This window comes from Synchiropus splendidus, chromosome 14 (assembly GCF_027744825.2).
Source record: "Synchiropus splendidus isolate RoL2022-P1 chromosome 14, RoL_Sspl_1.0, whole genome shotgun sequence".
In the NCBI taxonomy this organism is placed as follows: domain Eukaryota; kingdom Metazoa; phylum Chordata; class Actinopteri; order Syngnathiformes; family Callionymidae; genus Synchiropus; species Synchiropus splendidus.
In genome coordinates, this window is record NC_071347.1 from 7394275 (window position 1) to 7404363 (window position 10089).

Sequence of the window (10089 nt, forward strand, 5' to 3'; positions counted from 1 at the left end):
TGCATTATTTAATTATTTATATTATTTAGTGGAGCTCTTGGAAGTAGGATCCAAGCTCTAATGGTAAGTCTATGCCTTACCTTTTGGAATGTCAACTTATTTTATTGAATTGAAATGAACATAGCAAAAAGAACAACCTTGCAATATCGCAGTCACGGTCATGGGACTCCTGCATTCTTCGTTCTCCGAAACAATAGAGCTTGCCGTCTTGTCTTGTCATTCACACAAGGAGAACCTTCCTTTGAGGTCATCCGCTTTGATGTTTTACTTTGAGGACCATCAGAGACAGATATCTGGGTCCATCCACCTCCAAAACCTATTGATCAACCTGAAGGGGAAGTGTGTAAAAACCATGTCTTGTTTCCATTTTGCCTCTGGCACCTGTGCTGGATCCTCTCATCTGTTCAGTACACAAACTCTCTTCTGTAAGATGCAACAGTTCCCGAACAGTAGCCAAACAGTTCTGACGCCTTTCCACCAGAAACACACAGAAAACTGTTTTATTTCTACAAATACGACTGATTCAATGGGGCAATACTGTGTTTCTGGAGGGAGAACCTTCAAACAGCATACTAGATACTGTAGACTGTGGTCTGTAGCTACAGTTAGCAGGAGACCATTCATTAGCATCAGTAAATCGATACCATTACGTATACTGTACATCCGCACGACGTGAAATTGAACAAATGAGGCAATATCAGTAATTTGGTTGCTCACCTGTCCAGGGAGAGAGATGCAGGCAGTGAATCCAGATTCAGAAAGAGAGGACCCCACCTCTCCAGGCGAGGCAGTGCCAATGTTTATGACCGTTTTGGCTTATTTCCGACACTTAGTTTGGCGTCTCTCCGACCCTGATTCTTTTCCCGCTTCTTTCCGTTCAACTGTAGCTGAAGCAAGCATGATGCCTGGAGGCCTGGACAAAAAATTGTGGGCCGGGGGAGCTTTTATTCAGTCTTGTTCAAAGCTGGATAACAGAGCCCAAGGGATGTGCAGAGGTAAAAAGAACATCCAACCTACCGTCATGAACTGCCCTTCCACAGCAGCACTAATGACACAACTTGGTTTCTCATCTCCCCAGAGTCATGTCATGCTGTAGAATCACACTGACATCTCCCAGTGGACTTTGGGAAAAAAAAAAAGTAACTTGCAAGCAAGGGGCAGCCCTTGCTCGACCCCAACCCTGGCATCACACACGTGAACTATCCACGAACGACTTATCCACGACGACGACTTACATCAAGCAGCTTTACCCCAGAAAGGTTTTGACCATCTGACCAAGTACTGACTCATCTCACGCCCAACTAAAACTACGACTGCCGACAAAGTTGCTGGTGGAGTCCATCCTCACCTCCTCTATCACCTCCTGGTACAGCAGCTCCACCTCCAGGGACAAGAGCAGACTGCAGCGCTTCGTGTGTTCTGCTGAGAAGGTGATCGGTTGCAGTCTGCCACCTCTTCATGACCTGGATGTCTTCAGAGCCCAGAGATGTGCAGGTCGGATCAGAGCCGACCCTTCTCACCCTGGACATGGACTGTTTGTTCCTCTTCCCTCTGGCAGGAGGCTACGGTCCATCCAGACCAGAACCTCCCGTCGCAGGAACAGCTTCTTCCACTCGTCCGTCAGACTGTTGAATTTGTGAACAGCCTTTGTTGTTTATCTTATTTTATTATTTATTTTATTGACAGCACTTTATTCCGAAGCACTTTCCTAGATGGTGGGATCCCCACTGACCATGGCAATAAATTTGATTCTGATTCTCATTCTGAACTTGTAAATCCCTCCCTACTATCTTGGACAATGACACCTCTGCAGCTCATCCTGTGCCCAGCTGCTCACTTGGCCTTTCACACTGACATGGTTCAGGTTCTGGAACTGGCGCCATTCTGGAGGTCTCTGCTTTCTATCGCACCATTCCACGTCCATGCTACTTTAAGTGGAACTAAAGCACAGGGCGCTGAAAAATCTCACTCAGGTAGAAGTAAACAGTAGGCAAAATCAGTCACAACTATAGTCTGGAAACGTTAGTTGCTTACTGAGACTACGCTACTGTTTTCATCCAATTATCAAGGATGCAACGACTTTCAATGAGGAGGTGGCTTAGACGGCGATCACGTCGGCTGCATCTGGGATGTAAACAAGTGTGCGTTTACTGGCCGATGTATTTTGCAGACATGGCTATCCTCCAAGTTCATGTAGATATCTCATGAGAGAGTGAATATTTCAATGAATTCAATTTCCAGGACTTCCTTCCTTCTCACAGAATACAACACACCCACAGATGATGTCACCGTTCGCTAACTGTGAACCAACTTTTCAGGTTCCCAACCAGTTATTTTGAAAATTCTGATCTGGAACTGGAACCGGCTAAGTCTCAGTGCGGCCAAGCTCTAAGACAGAATTGCTCTGCTTCTGTCATGAGCTTCCAATAGCTGCTCGCACCTGAATGTAGACCAGACCTGGGCCAAGTGCAGCCTGGGGGCCATATGTGGCCCTTTGCCTGTGTGTTTGCGGCCCTCGTGGGGTCAGGCTAAAACTATACAACTGATAAATTGTCATTTTCTGTCATTTTTTAAAATCCTGTTTCTGATTTAGGCAGTACTAGTGGAAATACAACACACTCATGACTAAATTTGATAGTATTTTCCTCAAAATTCGTTGAAATGAATTGCCTTTTTATATTCGACGTTTGGTCAATAGTTTTATTATGACTTCTCCTCTTTATAGGTCTCATGCCATATTTACACTTCTAAATATCCTTGCTTCCATGTGATATGGTTAATTTCGTCCTTGTTACTTAAGTCTTTTTTTCAGTCACGTTTCATAGATGGCCCCTCACAACAGTCACAGTTTAGAATGTGGCCGTTCAGGAAATGTAACTGCCCACCTCTGATCGAGACTCTGGTACTTGCCTACCTGCCTGCCAATGGATCAGGTCCAGTGTGCGTCTAGAGATGTGGTTGAACCTTTCATCCTGCCCAGTCACTCCATTCAGCTCCTCCTTCAGTGAGAAGACCATCTTGTTTACAGCATGTCCAACGGCTTGGCTCCCAAAAGGAGTCAAGACCAACTTTTAATATTCACACTATGTAATGAGGCTCCTCTCACGCCTAAAGCAGTAGGGGTTTCTCTATAAGAAGAGAGGGTGAAAAAAAAACGCAGCAGTGAGACCATATGAAGAGAGATCCAACGTCCATCCTCGCGGGACAACTGCAGTGGAAACAATTAACGGTGCAGATCTGCTCTATAGATTTATTATTTTTCTCTTAATTGAGGTAAAAGAAGCGCTGATGCGGTGAATGCTTAATGTTCCTCCACTAATTGGTTCTCCCCAGGGTGCAAGTTCTGAGTACAGAGAGCCTCCCTGACCATTTATTTCTGCATCTGTCATCACCACACAGCATGCTACAACAAGCGTCCACTGCCTGGACCCTCCGAAATGCTTCCATGCCTGAGTCATCACAACGGAGTCATTTCCGTGAAATATCAAGTAGAAACTTCTCCAAAAAGGTCTCTCACATCAAAAGCAACAGAGCAGCGAGAGTTGCCACAGTTACTTTAAGTTACTTAAAAAGTAACTTAGCTACTTTACAGGTTACTTGAATTCAAAAGTAGCTAAGTTAGATCACAAGTTACTTGTCAAGTTACATTTAGCAGCCGACTACAGCTCTCATTGCCTGAACAATGTCTTTAATGTCAGTTTTGAGGTTGGAGTTCTTGGGGATCCAGTGTTTATGGTCATTTTTTTTTAACACAATCTCAGTTATATGAATGTACAGTCAATGTTTGGCTTTGACAGACTCAAACCCAGTGGGGCGAAAACCACACACAAAAAGCAACAAGAAACAAACAAACAAAAAAAAAACAAAGTTATACATTGACATTTATATAATAAAATGCCCCACTATTTTTGTTATTACTTTACTTTCTTTTGCATTTTTTTAAACTACAAGGCAGAAGTTTAAGTCTCAGTGTGTCATGTCTCCTATTGGCCACCTGGAAACAGTAGTTGCATTTTAGTGGCTGCTGTAACTCGTCTCTACGCTCCGTCGCACCGAGGATCATTTATTTCTGACTTTCGAGAGAAAATGCCACATCAGTACATCACATCAGTACTGTTTCTTCCTGCACCAAAGAAAAAATAATCTATAAAAATCTAAATATCTATCATAAGTGTTTTTTTGATTTAGAAGATTTAAAAAAACTGGTACATAGTTTTTTGAGTCCGCACTTTCGACACATTTGCAAGCCTACTTTATTTCACTCTCTGTAAGCGGTGATTTCTGCGCGTCTGTGGACCCTGCAGGGTTAATAATAATCTATAGCAGACACTAATTCAGTTAGTAGTGGCTGTATTTTCAGCTAGAAACGTGCACCTCACTCCTCACGCCTCTGTTATTTACTGCAGTGTAGCCAGCAGCTTGACACGTGAGCTGCCCGTGTGTTGAAATCGTGACTGGTGTGTCCCGCACATGACGCCATGCACAAAGACGCTATTGTAGAAAGCAAATGGTAAAATTTTGCTTCCCGGCAATGGCAACAATAGTAACGCATGGCGACTGTGTTTTTTGTTTTTTGTTTTTTTGTCACTGGAGCATCTGCTGAGGCCTGCTGTGTGTGTGTGTCATGGAGGTTCTGGAATACCCGTGAATACCAGTGTTCCGGAACATGCTCGCTGTCCTACTGAGCCCCATATCAGTGAGATTTCAAATTCAAGGTATGCAATTATGTGGGACAACAATATTGGGAATTGAATCAAAATAAAATCAACATAAAGAAAAAAACACCATCTTCCAGGAGGGACCAGACCATAGAGTTGATCCAAGGCCAGGTAAGTGCATCCATGTATCGCAGAAGAGAACTGTATTGTCTCTGGAGGTAGTTGAGATAATATTGAAATATAAGTCAGCGCATAAGTGAATCATGCTGAAAAGTTCTTGTCATCAGTTGAAGACATTACAAGTGAAAAAGAAAACACCCCAACAAGCAGTGTTTCTCTTCGTCTCCGCACAGTTGCAGCTCCTCAAGTGTGGATGACACACTGTAGCGCTGATGAAAAACCATCATCTATAAATAAAAGCAGATCCCATTGTTCCCTTGCAGAGCCTGATGGAGGGAGTGGAGCGGCAGCAGCGAGGCACTGGGTGAATGGCCAAAGGGCCATTGGACAGAGTGGCAGAGCGACAGCAGTGAGTAAGTGTTTGGGAGGCACAATGACAGTGCCTGACATTAGCTCATTAATACAGGCCTCTCTATCGCTTGCAGGTCGGCGGTAATGGCTTACATAACCTCCACACACTGACTTCCCCTTCACAGGGCTGCCGGTACATTCACACAGCCTACTGGGACTCTATCAGACCACTTGTACTGGGGGAGCTGCCATGGGACATGATACATGGATGTGTTAGGTACCACACTGCACAATCTGGCCACGCAAGGCAGAAGAGAAGGGAAACTGGGTTAGGGTCACACATTCACTTGAAACATGAATAAAGTGAGGCTTTTAATCCTCACCTCATAAAGACATCTGGGGGAGATTATAGCGGCACTGTCCCTCACCTGGAGTCACCAAGGACTCCACGTCGTGCCTCAAGACCGTCATCCCAACATGTCGGCAGCACAGTCTTCCAGTGCGAGGTGAGACACAGACTTCCTGTCATGTAGAAAGTCCTAACGTTCAACAGCCGAGAAAGACAAGGCAATGAGAAGTTAGAGGTGGACGCAACTCAAAACAAAAAAAAAAGTGGCCACCTACAGCAATATCAAACCACAGACCACCAATACTATCCAAGCATGATTGGCAACCATTCACAAAACCAAGAATATCATCCATAAATCAAGCGCCAGCATGTATCTTCCGTCGACACTTGAAGGGCAGTTAAATATTTACTCTTCACCTGTTTCTCTTTTCCTTCCATTCTTTCCATTAATGGCCTCCTCAGGTATTCGTCAGCGATGTTAAGATTACATAAGGGATTCTCACTCTGCTGCTTTTATTCATTTATGGATTTTTTTTTCACGGAAGAGTGGTACTCCAGAAAAGTATACCTTGGTTACGTAATGCTAGTCAAGGCTATCTGAAAGTGCTATGAAGAAACAGACAAAACTTCTACATCACATGGGTTATTTGTATCTATCTATCTATCTATATATATATCTTATGAAACAGTATTGCAGGGTTGATGAAACCGTGTCATAATTTTCAGAGGCCACTAAAGTAGATGACACCCTTGGTTTAGAAATGATGTGAGGTTGAATCTAGTTGTTCAAGCCCAAACAGTTTATAGCAGACAGTGCCATCTGGTGGCCTCTGAAAATTAGGAGACAGTTTCATGAAACCTCATGTAGCCATCACTGGTTATTTGTATATGATACTTAGTTTGTCACAAACAAACCGAATGCCATACACAGTTTTTAAACAAAAAAGGAGGAAGATGATGTCAAGGTATCAAAACGGCAGCGTCAAAACACGCTAGAGAAAAGGGTCAATTCCTTATTTATGTTTTAGGCTCTTGTTGGTGTTCACTTATAAGCTCATGGGGGAGGCAAACCTTTTCTCTCCACTGAAACACCTACAAGGCTCAACATAGAGCGCACAAGTCACTTGATTGGAGTCACTGATGTCTTGTGAGAACGGGCTGGCTTTTGTGGAGGATGACACATGTAACACGCAAATCTGCCTTCGATACACTTGCTAGAAAAAGGTGAAGCTAAATGTGTTTTGTTTATGGGATGCATAAATCCAATTCATTTCCAACAGTCATCCTGACAAAAACACACACATTGATCATCCGCTACAATAACACCCTGCCCAGGTCAAGCTAATAACATGTCCAAGTCATTTCCTAACACTTCCTTATCTGATAAAGGAGAAAAACAACTTGAGAGGAGCAGATCATCTCGCTTATTCCTGAAGCAACGCGTCCATTCTTCACCCTGACAGCAGCACAGATCCAAATGGAAATGGGGGGATTTTATTCAGACGGCTGAAAAGCGTAACGGATGATTCAGGACCAGGTGGATCAGCAGACAGTCGCAGAGACCCAAGTTCGAGCCGAGAAGCAAAAGACATCCCTTTGAGTGTCACTCATGACAAATGAATGGACAAGTTTCCATCCAACTGTACAGAATGTTCTCGCACTGATCTGACAAACAGATTAATGCACATTGATGCTTCATCTGAAAATTACATCAGAGATCAGTCAGTGTTGAAATCAGTCACTTTTGGGCTGAAAAGCTCTCACCCAGATGGTCTCCATTAAACAATCTGCTCAAGAAAAAGAACCATCAACAAGGTTATGACTACTGAACGGTGAAGTAGGTCATCTAGTTGTCGCGATGGACCATCACTCATCCACAAGTTGACATGTTAAAGGCAGGAGTTTAAGCCACTTCGACTAGAGAAAGCGTTGGATGACTTGGTATCACAGAGCTGCAGCTGTTGTTGGCTTGTCTTGTTCTATGGCTTTCACAAGTGGTCTATAGAAGGATTAGAGGCGAAACAGTGACATGGTTGTGGGCTTAGTGATGCATGTGGGGAGCTGCTCTATGTCCAGTCCCACCGACAAGACACTGCAGCTCAAGTTGCTTGAAAACCAAACGCTAGTATATATATATATATATATATATATAAAATCGCAGTTAAATGGTATAAGAAAAAGCCACATTTTTCAATTTGAATGAACTTGGTATATGACTGAATCAAATGATGGACCCATACATACATTTAAACAACAAAATATTGTTTATTTTGCATCAGTTTGACAATAGAACAACAAATCACGATGGTGACTATATTCAAGTTTTTACATCACCTTATATAAACTAAAGCTCTTTTAGTGTCTTGAAAATATTTGTATAATAATTTCAATTTTTTAAGAGTTTCAAGTACATTCAGAGTAGTAGAAACACTGACCATTGTGAAGTGAAAGACATCCCTGAACAAAAGCAAACAGATGCTTTTGTTTGCTTTTGTTCAGGGATTCCTCCATGTTTGTTGTTGTTGTTATCATCTTAGCTGCCACGTGGCTTGTGCATCAGTGTGATCAGTGGAGCAGGAACTCCTGCACTTAGGTTCTGGGTTGTCTGGAGAGCAAAATGTTAAATAAAATAAAATAAAAATTAATTGTTTTGTTAAAATTATTTAATTGTAATAATGTTACAATACATTATATATGTACATACATATATATGTATGGCAACTGACAGCCCGGCCAGGGGCAGACAGAGAAGGGGCGCACCACTGAGGTAGATATGGGGTGTGGACACGGCGAGGAGGCAGCTCAGCGTTTCCTTCACGGCCTCACGGATCAGACAGGATTAGGCTCCAGAGGCCGCACTGCTGTCCACACTCCACATCGGACTGACAGTCAATCAATTCTTTAGCTACAGTTGAAAACACATGAGGTCACACGGTGGTCAAGATCAAGCTTTCCCGACTATCTCTCCACTGTATGTAATGAATGAGTAATAACAGCACATGTGTGTCCTGGATTTCATTATTTGTTACATTCATTCTTCTTCTGCTGTGTAATTGGATTATATTTCATCAGTGCAACTGGCAACTGTCCTGATCATACAGCGTTTTGCTCTTTGGCAATTATCATATTGAAGCTATTATAAAAGACAAATGCAGATGAGGAGCAGCAGGACGTCACTGACCCACTCTTGGAGCCACACTGCTGACATAACTCACTTTCTGTTGTGTTTGTCGTAGAAAACAGCCTGCAATGAATTAGTTCCGAGCTGTGAAGAAAACTGTGGGAATGTTGTTTGCTCTCCACTCACTCAACCGACTCTATTCAACTGTCTCGCACTCAGGAGAAAATGAAGAATGGTGAATATAATGACGCCAACAGTACACGCTTATCACTGAGAACATCCTGCACACTTTGGCGGAGAACGACTTTCTTCCATGCAAAACAGCACACTCTTCAGTGTCTCGAGATTTGCTGTGTCCAAGTGTGGCTCATACACAAATACATTTCACTTCATCTTTGATTAATATATTCATTTTGCATAAGGTCTTGAATCCACTCCATCTTTGAGTGCGAGTCGGCATCCTGAACAGACCTCAGGTCCCCGCACGGAAGAAAGCAGAAAACAGTGCTTCAGGTCTGAAGCTGGCTGACGCCAGGAGATTCATTTAAGAGCAAGGATGGGAACCGAGCCATGTTTTTAAACCAGAAACTAAATAGTCATTTCAACTGTAAATGACATTACAGGAACATTTACGCTAAAAATAGCCTTAACGGCCCACTGAATCGTATGAAGAGGGACAGCACGAGTTGATCTGAAAACATCCAATCATGTATCTGTCCCTGGCCGATCATGACTCGACTACAGACAAACAAGAAGAGCACTGTGACAGTGCAAACCTCCACCTAGAAATACGTGGAATACGATCAAAACAAAGTACCCTTTCACCAGGTGATGAAAGCGGCAAGGAGAGATGATCCAGTGGGTCACTTCAGGAAAAAAATGTGACCCATTCAGCTGCTGTGTTGTTTGAGGGTGGTGTATAGAATGAGTGACAACATGTACTGTAAGAAGCTGGAGGAAGAGTAGTGTTCCATGGGCCGAGGCTTTTGTTACAGATCATTAGGAAGAGGGCGGGATCATTTCATAATCTTTCAGCTTTACTACATTAAATGGCTCATTGACTAGAGTCAAAGTGTGTTTTTATATTCCTGTCCTGTTAAGGGCACAGTGAACAATGAGAACAAGTGCACCACAACAGTGCATGAAAGCTTTGAAAACTTTGTTTCAGTATCACAGTTTTTAATATAATTTTACTAGAGGAACCTCGACATATTGATATTTGCATTTGATACCGCCTCAGATGGTGTGACACACCCACGGATGGATCATTTGTCAAGGCACTACTGAGCAGGCAATGAGCAACCTTAAAACCATGCTGCATGAAAAACAATATTTTGCCACTACATTCACAGCTGAATTGAGTCATTTTCAAACAAAGTCAAAGAACAGTGAGCAGCAAATTAACTGATGATTCCTCCTGATCCTAGTCATCCCCATCATCATCTCCTGAGAATGTCTTTGAAGACAGTGAGTCAGGACATTTGTAGGTA